This window comes from Branchiostoma belcheri, unplaced genomic scaffold (genome assembly GCF_001625305.1).
Source record: "Branchiostoma belcheri isolate BF01 breed outbred unplaced genomic scaffold, Haploidv18h27 scaffold103, whole genome shotgun sequence".
NCBI lineage: Eukaryota > Metazoa > Chordata > Leptocardii > Amphioxiformes > Branchiostomatidae > Branchiostoma > Branchiostoma belcheri.
Window position 1 is genome coordinate 102,278 of NW_017802414.1, and position 16,570 is coordinate 118,847.

Consider the following 16,570-nt stretch of genomic DNA (forward strand, 5'->3'; position numbering starts at 1 on the left):
TTAACGCTAAATCATAGTTTACATAGTTCTGACCTATGACTTTGCAGGCTCTCTTTTGGACTGATTCTATAGACTTGGACTGGGCAGCAGTGAGGCCTGGGTGACACACACGACATACATGTACATACAAATGTACTCCATCAGGGGTCGTACCAACCCACAGAAAACCAGTGTCAAGTCCATGTTTCTTAAGAGTTCATACCATGTACAGTCTAGTATTGGCTTTGGTGATGATGATTTGACGTGACTGTCCCACTTAAGATTGGCTTAAGAATTTTGAAGAATCATCCCCAAGGATTTTCGCAACCCCAACTACCTCAAGTGCTGATGTTTTGATAGTCAGTGCAGGTGAGGGTGGGGGGTTTTGCATGAAGGGTATCATCATGGCTTTACCCTTAGGCAGATTGAGTTCCAAATAGTTGACATCAGTCCATTCTACAAGACTGTCCTCTTGTAACGTGGTAGGTTGTGCGTTGTGTCTTGCTTCAGACAGGGTCATGTCATCGACATATTTTTCCATGCTTCAGCTGAACCTCCCATCGCTGGTGATGGGAGGTTGTTACAGCGCCAGAAACACGATGGGACCCAATTTGGTCCCCTGCGGAACACCACAGGAAAGCGTCTCCCAGTTGGATACGATCCTTTGGTACTACTTTATGCGCTGTTGTTGGTTCGACTGGCAGGCACATATCCAGGGAATGATGGACCGCCTGATGCCTACATGTAGGTAGTAGTTTTGTAACTTCAGTGAGATGTTGTACATGATCAAAAGCTTGTGTGAAGTCAGTGAGGACTAGTACTGCAGAACCCTGGCTTGTTGGTTGAACTTGCCAAATGGTGTAGACAGTGTGGTTAATCTGCCCTTAAGCGGGCCATACTGACGAGGGTCTATTGCAGGAAGCAAGTCCCTTGAGCACCAGTCATAAACCCCTCGCAAACCTTTGCAAAAATGGGCATCAGTGGCACGGTGTGAACTGCTGAGACACAGATGCCAGGTGTCTGTTGACCCGGTAGTACCTGTTGTGGCTGGAAACTTCTAGCATTCAAACTTGTTCATGGTTAACTTTAAGGCAAAACAGAATTCACATATATCTACCTGGCTGACATACATGGTTTTGTATCACAAGGAGGAGAAGAGGAATGGAGGAAAAATAAAATCCTGGGCTCCCTCATTTGATGAAGAAGCATGCTGCATCATGGGCAACATTGCTTTTAGACCCTTCTTGAAGATCTGGATCTGAAGATCTACAGGTAGGATTCCTGCTTGCTGTGTCTCCATCATGCTATATAACTGCATCAGCTGGACAGCAGCAAAGGCAGTTATAGAAAAGCTGGACATCTGCCATTGCAAACACCTCTGTGCCATCACATGTCTCCAAAGGCCTGAAAGCATACATGACCACACACGATATAAAATCTGTAACACTACAAAAGTTGAGCAACTGAAGTGGTCTATATTTTAACATATCCTTAGAATGCTCCTTAGAATGCTACAAGACTCACCTGCACAAAAAGCCATGGAATTCTGGCTCCAGCAGATACAAGGAACGCAAAGGAAGACACTGTGCCGATCTGCTCAGTATGCTGAAAGGGGACCTGAGGCACAAAGGGATAGGCCTTCGTTCCTACAACAGAAAAGAAACTCGATGGGCCATGGGAGCTTCTTAGATGCAAGATACAGTGGAATAAGATGAAGAAAGACTGAATGCATGCATGCAGCTGCAAGACTTTTCCAAGACTGTAGAATGATGCAGAACACCATGATAGAATCCCGCGCACTTGGATGTTTGATACTGAGATACCGAGATAGTGTTTGAATTTTGTACACTTTGTATATAATTATATTGTAATTCTACGATTGATTGTAACTGAACTGAAGAATTTGAAAAGACCCCTGACCTACCTCCCCTTGACCTCTTGAAAAACGGCTTTAGGCCAAAGAGTTGTACTGATACCAACATGTACTGTACATTTCAAGGTTAAATAAAGGTTAAAAAAAAAATAGAAGAGGAAAGAGATGTGGCTCAGATTTTTCTGCTAGGTTTGGCTGATGGTGGCAACTTTTTAATTTGTGGTAACTTTTTACAGGGTTGTAAGCACCTTTTCCAGTAACTGCCATCTGTCAAAAGGGCTACCTACAGAACATTCGTAGATGTCATCAACATTCATAAAGTTAACATTGCATAACCTTAACCCCAGAACACTCTGATGGCAACAAGTATTTCAAGAAAGTATTCCACGATGAAGGTTATGATGTGACTTTTTGGCAATTTGAACAAACATTTTACGATAATTAGGATGAACGACTTATGTTTTTATTGTCGTGGAAATGCAATTACATGATGAAATACTTGAATCTCCTTTCCTCCTGAGACCTGACTTGAAGTTGTTGTCAAGCGTGGAACAAATTCCATCATCATCATCAGCTCCCAAATTAATGAGGAACAAATTAAATTACATTACTAAGGAGGACTGGAAAAAATTAATTTACATAAATGTTAAGATTTGTGGATGCCTGGGGCTGTTTCCCCATGTACATGTATATACTGTATTCACTTTATGTTCACGGTAGCAAAATTTCACGGTCTGAGAAAAATGGACATGTTCACGGAACCATATATTCATGGTGGCGACAGGTGCAGGAAAAAGAACGTCCAGGAATTATTTGTTAACTGTAATGATAAGTTCATGGTACAGAAGTGACAGTGAAAACAGTGAACATAACAGTACAGTGAAAAAATCAGGAATTACAGGGGCAAGCTTGTCTGTATGACAGAAGGATTGACTGGGAGGTTTCATGAGTAAACACTGAGAAGTTTCAGTTTATTTATTTCACCAAGAAATACTTTCTTCAGTTGTTCAGTGTCAAATGATTACAGTACAGAAAGTTTGTGCATGCACTACTGTTAGTTACTATATACATGTATTCACAAGGCTCACCACAGTGCATGCACACAGGGACAAGTTGTCAGCATAGTAAACATGTGTTTCTGTGCTTTACATATGGCCTGGGAAGGCTTTACCCACTTTATTTCATCCCTTTTCTGGAAATATTTTCTGCTTGTAGATAACAGGTTGATGAGAGGGCCTCATCTCTTGTCTAGCAGCTGACTGGTGTTAGAGCTGTCCACGGTGCTGAATCAGTGATGTTGTTTTATCAGCATGAAAGTTCATCTGAATTCGACTTGATAAATACATTAGGCCACAGCAAGTAGATTTTATGCATGCTGATTTTGGAAGAAAAAAAACAAGAACTTTTGTTGCCCTCTGGCAGTGGTCAACATGCCGGAAATGGGCAAAATGGCATGCCTTGCAATGCCAGAACATGGATGGCAGATAAATATGAAAAGAGGAGACAAGAGAAGGTTCTGATTTATTGGTTTGTCGTTTACTTTGATGCAGTGAATGTATTTCATTCCTTTTATATGATTGTGATGTTCCCACTGAATCAAAACCATTTGTACAATGATTGAAAAATTTTATTTTCCAAAGTTATTTCAGTGAAAATGTAGGAAACTTGTTTTCTGGCCTGCCTTTTTTTCTGTATTGCATTAAATTAGGCAGGTAGGCATTAAATTTGGAGTCTGCGGAGGATGTCATCCTTAGAATTTACTTGCTGTGGCCTTATGAAACAAACTGAACTGTTCTCCAACTCAATAAATTGACCAGACTAACCAGAATTTTCGACAGTATTGCCAAGTTGTCTTTAGAATGGGTTGGATGGCTGAATCTGATTTTTTTAGAACAGTGCAGTATATTCCATTGTTACACAGTGTTTAATTCCTGTTTAGGCCACACCAATTTAATTTCTTGGTTAACGGATTCGCCAGCTTCATTTTTTTCTGATTTGCAAATAAAGATAAAAATTCAGAATCAACTGCAAAATGCTCATATTTTGCAATGAACAGTTGAAAACAGTCCTTTTCATCCTAGTTGTTACAGTTATTCTATCTCTCAATGCAATGGTATCATTAAAAGCTCAAAATTCATTGTTTAAATTTTGAACCAGCCTGATGTGTTGACTTCATGGCTTCTATAGTACCATTTTTGGCCATAATAGGATGCCTAGGCCTGTTTTTATTTTTATTCAGCCCGCCCGCTCGATTATTTTTGTAGAAAAATCCGTTAACCAAGAAATTGAATTGGTGTGGCCTTAGTGGTGTTTGAAATCTGCAGCTGAAGCCATTCTGTAGCACAGTTAGTAATTTATTAGAAACACACATTTACAGTGTCATCTACTGCAAACATTTCCAGATTTACAGATCTCCCTATCAGCTGATGGGTGTTCAGTGTGGTCTAATTCCCACTCTGGCAGCATTTGCTGTATTTCCTAGACTACATGTAATTTGTCACCTTCCGTTTACCAGTACCTTAACTGAGCAGGAGAGTAACATCCCCAGATAACTGGTGTAAGAGGTGCTGCCTACTGATAAAGCAAGCTTAGGCCATACCGGTTTAATTTCTTGGTACTCAGATTTGCCGGCTTAATTTTTTCCTGAATTGCAAAAAAACAACAGTCGAAGAAAGTCCTTGTCTTTCAACATGTACTTATTACAGTTTTTGTGCAGTGATTTGGTAAGAAGTTAAAAATTCATTGTTGAATTGAATTGTAAACTAGTCATGTATGTACATATGTTGACCATGTTCCTGTAAAAATTTGCCTGCATTGATTTCAAAACAACAAATCAAATTGGTATGGCCTGATGATATTTTGAACTTTTAAAACTCCTTGGTAACTGGGCCTATTTCTCCTTTTCTTACTCATTTGCAACTGCTGCTACCCAGTGGGAAACCTTTGCTAAAGAGGAACAGAAGAGCTTAAGCTGAACAAAGACAAATGTAGAGATGGCTGGGACAGAATGCTTGATTGCTGTATTGATTGATTCCTGCTATTTTTCCTGGGTTTTCTGTAATCTCATGGGAAGGATAATGAAAGAAGGTTCAATTCATTGCCAAAGGCAAGGCCGGGAATTACGGAAATGAGAGATTGGCAAGATTGGCTGTTAGATCGTTTATGCACGTTTAGTGCAATGAGAGAGACAGAAAAGTAAAGAAAATGAATTTCAATTGAGAATGTCATTAACAGAAAGTGGAAAATATGGGGATAACAAAAAGTGGAAAATATGGGGATATGTTTTTTGTAGTGTGGTGATGATGATGTTGTGTCTGAAATGAATGACAACCATTGATGCATAATGCAGCTCCACACCCTGCAGTAACAGAGATTGCCTGGTAAGCCCTGCACTTTGTAGTTCTTCCACAACTTTTACAGGAAATCCTCGGGAAAAGACGGTGATCGCAGGCAATGTATGTCCGGCTTACTGTCCCCTGACAGCCTGATCTCCAACTCACAGGGACGGCGCTTGCCTTTCAAGTTCCAAATCCCCCCTAGACAAGTGTTTATGTACAAACTTCTCCCTTCTACCATCATGTCTCATCTGCACAGATAGGAAGTCTTGAAGTTCTGTCTTATCTGGACTGACAGGAAGATGTCTGAAGAGGCTGAATTAGTTCTGCAGTTGGTATTCAAATCATTGTGTTTCATCTGGACTGATAAGAAGACTTCTTAAGATACTGGATTACTTTTAGTAGTTGGTATTTTAATCATTGTGTCTCACCAAACGTTACATGTAGACTGATAGGAAGACTTCTGAAGAGGCTGGGTTAGGTCAGCAGTTTGTACTCAAATCGTTGTGTCTCATCTGCACTGATAAGAAGACTTCTGAAGTTTCAGAGAAAGAGTTGAAGAACATGTGTTTGTAATGCAATTTCTTCTGCCCAGCTCTAAACTACATTCTGTCTGCTAACAGGGGGTGCCTTAATTCCGACCTACCCCTAATTCCAGACTAGTTTCAAAGATCATTGTTGCGGTGTTATGCATGGGTGTATGTGCCTATAAATACGCACAGGAATGGACAACGTTTTTGTATTGATAACGGTAGTCTCACAAGTTATCTTCCAGTTCGTATACTCCGACAACAGATGAGTGAAAAATCTGTTTGAATTCGACGCTTGTTTGGGGGTTGACGAGTGTGTTAAAAATGCAGTAATGATTTTGAAACAGCCGCTTTGGAGCAAGTCACGTAATGGTGAAAAGGGGGCTTGTTTGGGACAGAAAAAGATTGTTTTAGCCATAATTTGTGTATTTTAAATAAACTCTCTCCTCAGATGGACCTTTGTTTAATATTAGGTCAGAGTTAGGGCACCTCTATTGCGATATAGGCAAAATGACCAAAAACCTGCCATAAGTTTCGTGAACCATTACGCTTGGGTGCAAGGCACTGCACGGAAGTGAAATACACAACTGTACAGCTTTAATCGTTGTGATCTTTATCTGTCAATATTATAGCTCATGTTGCCCGGGTTTTTGGTCTGACAACCTATTACCAAAGGTATGTGCATTTGTATAGAACATAGGTGGGAATTAGGACCCCTCGCGTTAGATATTAACATTTATAGACACACGTGATTAGTTTCTCAGACATTTGAAAACCAACTTTAAATACAGGACCAGTGCTGGTACATATACTGCTTATTATGCCATAATACAGATTCAGATCTATTTAGTAGATGAAAAATTGCTGAGAAAAATTGCTGATAGAAATCAAAGATATAGCAATGCACTCATAAATTGTACCATTGCCAGCCGAAAATAAACCCTTACATCAATCTGTTTCAAGTACCTGGATTTTTGCTATAAATAAAAAAGATGACCTTTGGAGCTGATATTGCTACCCCGAGGTACATTTGCTGGTGTCTGAGTGTGCATAAATCTATGATGACTATGTCATACAACCATCACCAATACCGGCATGTTACATCTCACAGTGTAACACTACTGTCTCATGGATATGAACATAATGTGTATGAATTACTTTGTATGTACTAGACTTACTGTATTATGTTTACCAAAGGAAAACATATTGTTTTTGGTCCATTTCTTCTTCTGTTCCAAACACTAACCTCTGACCTGGCTGATGGCCTCTTTTGTTGACGTCTGTCACCATACACTACCAACTTTATTTGGGGTTAGGACTGTGTTGGGGGGTTGCTTACCCCAACAACAAGGGTACTGTACTCTTGCATTGTTTCTATGTAAATACGGTGGTGTAAAACAATTTCACACCCAAGTCATAAAAGAGAAAGACGGGGTTAAAAACGGGTTATACAGGTATGTGTGAAACACTTCCTTGCCGCCTGGGCCATGGGTGGGTGCGTAAATCAGCTCTCCGGGTGCTAGTCATTCTGTGGGCCACTAGATTGTATTGTACTAGGCCAATATTTTCGTTGACTAGACTTTTAAGTCTATTAAACCTCCCTGCATGTACAAAAAATCGAGTCTGTGGAATGAAACATATTCAGTAACTTTCCTACCGTAAACAATGCGCGTGTTTCACACTTCCTAGCTGAGATGTTATATGCAAATGTTAAAATGGGGTACTTTTCCATTGTGTTCTGTTGCAAAACAAACACCTGGAGTTAGCCCCAAAATTGCATAATTAGCACAGAATAGAACAATAGATACGGTGTCTCTCACTCCAGTTTGTGGAGTAAGTAACCTCCAAACACAGTCCTAACCCCCAAAAAAGTTGGTAGTGATAGTAACTGGTGCTGGGTTGCATAATGTTGCAATTTCATAGTACTAGGCATTTAGACTCCTGTCACCATGATGTATGTGAATGTGTTAGAGCAGACCATATCCAAAGGTAAACATCATGCATTTGCTTTGCAAATGATACTTTTCTAGTTAGCTAATTCCTTTGACGTGCTGCACACCAAGCAAGGTGTGACCCTACTCTTTTCTTTTGCTCATTTGATATGTTTTGCATGTTTTCATCATCATAATCATTATTGCTGCTACCAACTGTCGATAATCATGTTTTATTCATTTCTCAATGTAAACTTTTTTCTCATCTGTAACTTTCGGATATTTCCTTGTCCATTAGTGCTTTAGGTAGACATTCTTAGAGGGATCTGTTGTCAACCAGTTGGCATGCCTGTCTGGTAGTTTTCCTTCATGCTTCCTCCTCAGGTCACTTGCTTTATCTTGTTAGTTTACTTTGTGGAAGCATGTTTCCAGCTGCCCAGTTGAGAAGGCCTGTACGTATGTACAAGGTTAATCATCCTGCGGAGACAGTCCGTCCTGTGTGTGGAGTGTTGATAAGGTTTAAACCCAGGGTGCATACCCTCTACCTTTGGTGGGTTTACCGCACAAAGCTGCTGCATTAGGCCAGCTTCACTCATAAAACAGAAGGAAAAACTCATCTTTTATCTCTTCAGCCACAAGGCAGAGCTCATCATGCAGCAGAGTCCAGTTATAAATCACATCCCTCTCAGTGGGACTGGGGGTGGATACAGGGTGGAACAGCACGCCTCATGCAGCTATACCACCGATGATGTATGGATAGTGGGTCCTTTGCTGCCAATCCAAACAGGCTGTGATTTTTAGTTGTTTTTTTTTTAAGTCATTTCAGGCCACACCAATTTAATTTCTTGGTTAACGGATTCGCCGCTTCATTTTTTTCTGATTTGCAAATAAAAATAAAAATTCAGAATCAACTGCAAAATGCTCATATTTTGCCCTGAACAGTTGAAAACAGTCCTTTTCATCCTATTTGTTACAGTTATTCCATCTTTCAATACAATGATATCATGAAAAGTTCAAAATTCATTGTTTAAATTTTGAACCAGCCTGGTGTATTGACTTCTTGGCTCCTATTGTACCATTTTGGGCCATAATAGGATGCCTAGGCCTGTTTGTATTTGTATTTTTTTTGCCCGCCCACTCCATTATTTTTCTGGAAAAATTTGTTAACCAAGAAATTAAATTGGTGTGGCCTTACTAGCAGATTAAAAAAAGGACAAAAATGTTTTTGCAGTGTACTGATGCCAAAGTTCACATGTTTATATAGTAGCTGTCCTGGGTGCTGATTTCTATGTTGGTGAAGTGTACAAATGTGTGTTTTATCAATCTTTTATCAGTGTTTTATCAGTGTATGGTTTAATCTTTGTTAATATCTGATATAAAACAGGTGTTGCAAACCAAGTCACATTTTATAAGTAAAATAGGGTATAGATAGTCATTGACACTGAACTTAACTGTCAAATGAATTCATTTAAACCTCCTCACTATTGAATGTCAGGTTGAGTTGCACAATGGCCTTCACACTTCGTATCTTTTAAGGTTTTTTTTATTGAAATACTAGGCATAACAATATGCAGCAGTGTCACATCTGATTCAAGCAGCCCTTCTTCAGATATTAGCAGCCATACTTACGCCCAGGCAAGAAAGTCTGCCTCCATAAGGCCACACCAAGTAAATTTTATGGATGACGTCCGCGCGCGCATTGATTTTGGCCTGTTCCCAGGAAAAAAAAACAATAAATTCCGCTTCCTGTAACTATGACCAAAGAGTCACGACAGTGCCACAAATTGTCAGATTGACGTGAAACCCGTAACGTGAAAACAGGACAGGACGATAACTGCTATTCCACCTGATTTATTGCTGTTTTGATGATGAATAAAAGACTTCTTGCTTGTTACACTGTGTCACCTCATTCAATTTGTGTCCTAACATTTGTCGTCTCTTAGTATATTTCTAATCTAGGCATCTTGTTTTTTAGGGCCCTTCTTGTTTTTTTTCGCCCTCTCGCATTAGATTTAGGGTCTCCAAAGGACGTCATCCATAAAATTTACTTGGTGTGGCCTAAGAAGATGATACTGACAGGAGTACCCTTATGTTGGATAATAGTTTTAGTTTCACGTGATAAAAGTTGTGTCCAAATCCTGGCTTAGCTTGGCGAACAGATCAGGTTCACCAGCCAAGCTGTCTGCATGCTGTCGTAAACTTGATCCTGACGTGCAAAACTAATTTTGTTTTTCGTCTGGCAGGAGATAGATGGCATTGTTAGGCGGCTTCGCGGTGGTTTCATGGCAAAAGTTCAAAAGTACTCCCTATACTGACTGTAGAATTCCAGGGGGACTAATAAAGGCATGTGCATCAATCCTACAATGTACAAGCTCAGAATGATTACATTACACGCATTGTTTTCTGTCAAATTGGTAGAACTTTGTTGCAAACCGAATAAGGCTTAGACATGAGGGATTTGGCAACAGTGGTCCATCAGTTGTCAGTCATTTTATTTTAGCTCCATGTACATTACTGTTACTTTCCAAACAAAGCTTTTGCAATGTGCATAATACTGATGGCAATTATTATGGGTTCACCACACCACGAAGTGGTGGTGAACCCATATTGCTTTTTCTGATGTTTCTTCTTCTCCTTCTCCTCCTTCTCCTTCTCCTGCCATTTTTTAAATGGATTCAGCTTCTTCATTTTAGGGCCCAAGGTCCTGAAATTTGGTATGGAGGTACAGTGGGCAAATACCCCTAGGCGTTTTTTAAATTATTGTGATACAGGCTTTTAGAATGGTTTTATTTGAGTTTTTTGGCTGTGTTATAGCAAATGTATTACTGTGTTAGTGTGCCTTGTTTACTAGTACCACGTTTGGGCATGAGTCATCACAATGGAATGCAGGGCATCAACCAATAGGCATGCAGCTTTCCTCTATACTTCTTGCTGATTGGCTGTTGGGATTTAACTTGATTAACACCTGCACAGAGCATTTCCACCTGCACAGAGCATTTCTTGCTGATTGGCTGTTGGGATTTAACTTGATTAACACCTGCACAGAGCATTTTCATACTGACAGTATGTCTGTATTCAAGTGTTTTGGTAGGTATTTCAAGCTTTTCTGCTCCAGCATTGGAATGCGGGGCATGGACGTTTTTTTTTTTTTGAAAATCAACAGTTTGCATTATGCAATTAAAAATCCTAACCAATAAAGTAGGGAATAGCTATCCAACTGTTGTTTTAGTTGTATTTTACTTCATATTATAGTTATATCAATGTAAATCATTGTTTTCCCTTGTGTCTCTCATTCTTTCCCTGCCATGTCGTAAAATGTGGTAAACCCATCGCTGTATTTGCTCCAAAGCAAATATTGGCCTTTCTAGTTTGGACATGTTTTATTGACACAATGATCTTGATCAGAGGAACTAAAAGGCAGGCAGGTTTTTTTTTAAACAGCTCTTTCACCTTATGATCAGATGAGTAGAGCATGAACTGTTTGCATGAAAGAGAACTAGAAAAAATCATGTACACATACTGAGACTTCTTTGAACTGTATTTGCATTAGTTAACATCATGATGTACATGTACAAACTGTCAACCAACCATCAAAACATGACATATTATATCAAGCATATATACAGGTCCTGTCCCCTAACTCAAACATGGCCACAACACTTAAAACACTATAATGTCTCACACATGTACAGTTTGATAAATAGACTATGCTTGATGGTACAATATCCCATACAAGTACAAATATAGAGTTTTGCATATTTCGTCTCCAGAAGATGGTGTAGTTGTAGCAACTGTTCTGTTGCCCGTCAGTAATATGGGCACCACAAAACAATGTTTACACTTCTGAACTCTGACTGGATTAGTATATTATAATGAGTAGGGGTTGATATACTTCTTTGTCACCAGCAAACCTGCATGTTATGAACAAGTCATGTTTGACAGCGTATTTTTTTCAAATTTTCTGTAAGGGCGCAACATTATACAATGAATATCAGATGAAGGCTGATGCAGAGATTTAGGAAAAGCCCTGCTGTATAATGTTACAAAGACTGCTTGTTGGACAAAATGTAAAGGGACGCTTTATCGATATTTAGTGACTTTTTGTTTATGCCAACTAATAAAACAAACAAACAAATAGGACTGGTGCAGGTAGGAAAAACTATGGATTATGGCATTCTTTTGTGTGCTAGAATTGGACTCTGCCTTGAATGTTTGGCCTGAAAAATTGCATCTTTAAGTCTCGAATCTTTTCACCTGTAGTCGGTATGACTGAATACCTCAACCAGCCTCAACCGGCCTCAACCGGCTGCTTCCTGGTCTAATATGCAGTGTACTTGTACATGGGTAAGGAACCCTTTTGAAGGCTATGTTTGTATTACTTATTATGAATACTAAAAACACTGTAACTCTGCCATTTATTTTGCTTTTTTATGGCACGCCGTGCGGCCAGCGGAACGGGGTCCGCCATCTTAATTGCTAATGTTGAGCCATCAAAACGCATCGTGCGGTAAATATTTAGTCAAAATAAGGAAACTTAATAGCTTGTACAGCACAGAAACTCAGCAGATATACAGGGAAACCTCTTTGAACATGTTTATGGATTAATTTGGATATTTTGTGGGGCGTATCGTTCACTAAAAACACGATAACCTAATTCTTTGCAACTCCACTTATGATCTATACATTCAAAGTTATTAGTTGAAAAAAACTTACGAGTATGTAGGAGTTACTGTTACTGTATGATTTCTATTCATAATCGTATAGACAATGTATCCAGAGCATTAAAAGGGTTCATCACATATGTACACTGCATATTAGGCCTGGTTGACGCCATTTCAGGTATTTAGGCAGACCCACCTGTAATTTATACTTGTCCTGATGAGGGATTTAAATCAGAATGTGTGTGAGGTTGTGAAGCTGTGCAGGACATGAGGGCACCCCATCTGTCTGCATGTATGTTTTATGCTCCCTGGAACTCCATAAACAGGCAGACAAATTTCCAGAAATAAAGCTACATTGTACAAAATGTAGATCCTTTATGATGAGAAGCAAAAGACTTCAGAAGAAGAATTCAGGTCATCTCAGAATGTGAGAAATCCTGATGGACCTTGGGGAGATACATGTACATTGTACCTGTAGTAAAGAATTATATAATTTGCTCTCAACACTCAAGACAAAACCCATAATCAGGTTTTTTTTTTTCTTTGACACTTCAATCTATAAAGCCAATGAAATACAAACTGATCTTTATCTAAACCTCACCCAGCAGTATCATGTTTGGTAAGTTTTCTCTTGAGTAGAGTCAAATTTACACCAGTTCAGTTCAAGAGCCTAAAACCTGGCATAAGAATCCACCCGACCCTTCATCTGATTCAGTATCATTCAAGCACGGTTTAAAAGCTGACTAAAATGACATCTCTTCAATAGCTATTGATATCTTGCTTTTTTGTTAACAGTGGAATATTGCAGATGGATTTAACCTAAACTGTTCTCTACTCAAAGTCCCTATAGCCATTTGCAGTCTAGGCAAACACATTGAATATGCAATGTGTTGCAAAACCCAATAAGAGCCCTTGAGACTTGTCTTTCACAAGCAAACAACATTAACAGGGTTCAAAGATACCAGACACCCCCACCAGGTCCTCAACAAATATACCGGCGGCTATCAAATTCCAGGCTGCGATGTAATGTCCCATTGGGAGATAAATCTGCCGGCATTTGGGGGCAAATTACCCGATGCCGTTTTAAGGTTGGAAAATTAAATGCAGGAAAAGCGACAAATTTGTAGCAGAAATCAATACCAGCTGCCAGTGGGCCAATACGTCCCTGAGATGTGAGGTGGGACGAGGATTAGGTTTTCCAGTTTTGGGGGGTAATTTTGCTTCTGGTGAAGATGACTCGTTAAATTTGGGCAGTGGTGAGAATAACTTCACTCCACCTGTGATGTTGGAATGGCATGAAAATTGGGAAACATTTCTAGGTTAGTCCGGGAGAAATCCAGGAACAAAGGAAGTGTGTCGAAGCAGCCAAATTTGTTTGGATGGAACCGTTGTCAATTAGAAGGATCAGTCCAGTGCTGCATCAGGTCCACTTTCAGGTCCTCAATATGTAATTACCAACCTCATGGATTGCTGGGCATCATGCTGGGCCTGCAAAATTGTTCGTGCTCTGTCAAAATAACGGATCTGCTGGTGGATATGAGATGTACAGCTCCAGAAAAAATGCAGGGCACACAAAGCTAAGTTTCTGTGTAGGAATTTGTCAGATTTGATATGTGGTGATGACAGTGACAGGTTTTTACAGAAGTTAGAAACTTGTAGGGACAACATTTTGAGGCCAGCTTTTTTTTTGCCCATGAAGCACAAGTCCCCACATGGCCAGGAGTTAATGTTGGGGGGCGGCAGCCTTTGGGGCGGGCGGCCGCCAGGAGTGTGATTTAGTCAGGCAAGAGATAACAATGCTACATAACTACATAAAGGTACTATTTAATTTTAGCTTAATCGGCTGTTATTTGGTACAATAAAGGTGTTGAAAACAACTTATCAAGTTAGTAAGGCCCAACACAAAAAATGACACAGTACATCAAAACATCAGAGACCAATTGTTATACCGTCTTAGACAGTCTAAATTTGATAAAATCAAAAAATAAAAATAAATGCCTTTAAAAATTCTGGGTTTCTGAGCTTCCTAAAAGTATCCCTAGAACTCAAACTAGTTTGACGAAAGTCTGATACGGACCTTTTTTTAAAGTTGTTCTGTTACAGAAAGAGTTTTCAAGCGAAAGTTGTTTAGACTTTTTCTCAGTTCTGCATCATCAGTTTTTCTCTCTGCATCCACCTGGAGGACATTTATGAGCCCCACATGTATATTGATGGGTGGACATGCCTCCTGCCAATCATTCCCCCAAAGTTTCATTTCACTTTTCCCATTTTCTGTCCTCATCTTACGCTTCACAGGGACATGTTTTAGAGCAGTTTCCATCAGAACGCCCAGTCTGCAAGGTTCCCATTTCACGCATGGCCGGCTCGAGTACAGGAGGGAGTCACAAACTCCCACACTTGGCACACAAACTGATGGCTTCTCACCACTCCGTTATCCAACATAGCAGTCGTTGCCAGGAATTAGAAAACTTTAATGACAAGCAACTCACAGTGAAAAACCCCTAAATGGTAATGATTCATGTAAAACAGTAAAAAATGCCCACGGCTAGAAGACCACTCAAGGCGCCAATTAAAATCTGGTCTACATGATTGTAAGTATGTAATAAAGGCTTGTGACAATAGGAAAAATATCTTTACAATATTAGGGACCATCAAAAAGTGGCCACATGGCCCTGCTGGGTGGAATTGATCACTATACAGGTTTGATTGTATACATGTACAGCTGATATATCTGAATCTGAATATTTTATTTGTATCTATTTTAGCTATGAAGGAAAACTCAGATTGGATATAAAATAACAGTGTTTCCCACAGATACAAAAGCTGATTGCCCCCCTCTATTCCATTCTGCCATCCAATGCAGCTGATGTTAAGAATTTCAAGAAGGAATAGTGATAGCCGCCAACTGTGTTGCCCTGACTGTACATGTGTTTCCCAGCCAAACAGATAAGATGAATTAAATGGATCATTACAAGAAATTTATTGTGGCAAAACAGAAAGTATGACAAAAATTATATGCTATAGTTGTAAATCCATGCCCAAAGGCTAATATCTTTTTGCAAATTGCAAATGTACATTAGAAATAATAAGTAAGGTATTATGATAATGATATAAACTCCCTGACACCTTTGATCAATTGCTCACATGACGTATCAGTAAAGTCTTGTGTGAATAACGTCACGTATTTGTAACTGTAACTCTCGCGAGATCATGTTGTGAAGGGATTGGTCATCAATTATCCTGATGAAGGCGACAGTGGTCGCTGAAAATTTGATATCTCGGTAAAGTTCAACGTTTTACTATGATTGCTACCAACACAGATGAACTTTCATGATAAGGTATTGTAATAGTGAATTGAAAATCCTCAACTGCGTGTCACACTAAAATGATTATTGGGTTTCATTTCTGTATGCAGTGGAATACCTGATGTTTTGGTAGATACTTAGCAAAAAGACAGCTTTAATTTACTGGTCTTCCCAATAGTCTTTTTTTGCATGCAGCACTAAATTAGATGTAACATTCATGAACAATTGAGTTTTTATCTACAGACTTACTTATCCAGACGTACATGTATATACACTGGCCTGATCTCATAGATAAATGATGGAACCCAAGGAAGAGTAAGCCTACACTCGATCCCATTTGGTAGAATTTCAAGCATAGTCGTCATGCATTAAAGATGTTTCAAAAGTCTTTTCCTGTTTTTAGGATTCAGTTTCCATCACTAAGCCCTGGCACTAAACTGATATGCCATAAAATAGCAGGTTCCTTGGGACTTCGGTTAAGTGCCCCAGGCAATTTTTCGGTCACTGGGAGTTATTCCTCTAACCCAGCAGGCTTCTGGCACCCACTCACACAAATTATTCAGTTTCAGCATCAATTTAATTTTTTGGTTCTCAGATTTGCCCACTTCATTATTTTCTGATTTGAAAAAAAAAATTCAGGCTCTGAATTAACTCCAAAACGCTTATATTTTGGCCCCAAAAATTGAAGGAAGTCCCATCTCTTTCAGTTGTTAAAGTTTTTCCATCTATCAATGCATTGCTTTAATTAAAAGTATGAAATGCATTGTTTGAATTACAAACTGGCCTGGTATGTTGACTTCATGGCTCCTGAAATAGCATTGGGGCTATCATAGGATGCCTAGGCCTGTTTTTATTTTCTTTTTTTGTCGCCCCATTGCTTCATAATTTTTCTGAAAAAATCCAAGAACCAACTAATTAAATTGGTGTGGCTTAATAAGAAATTACCTAGTATCCAG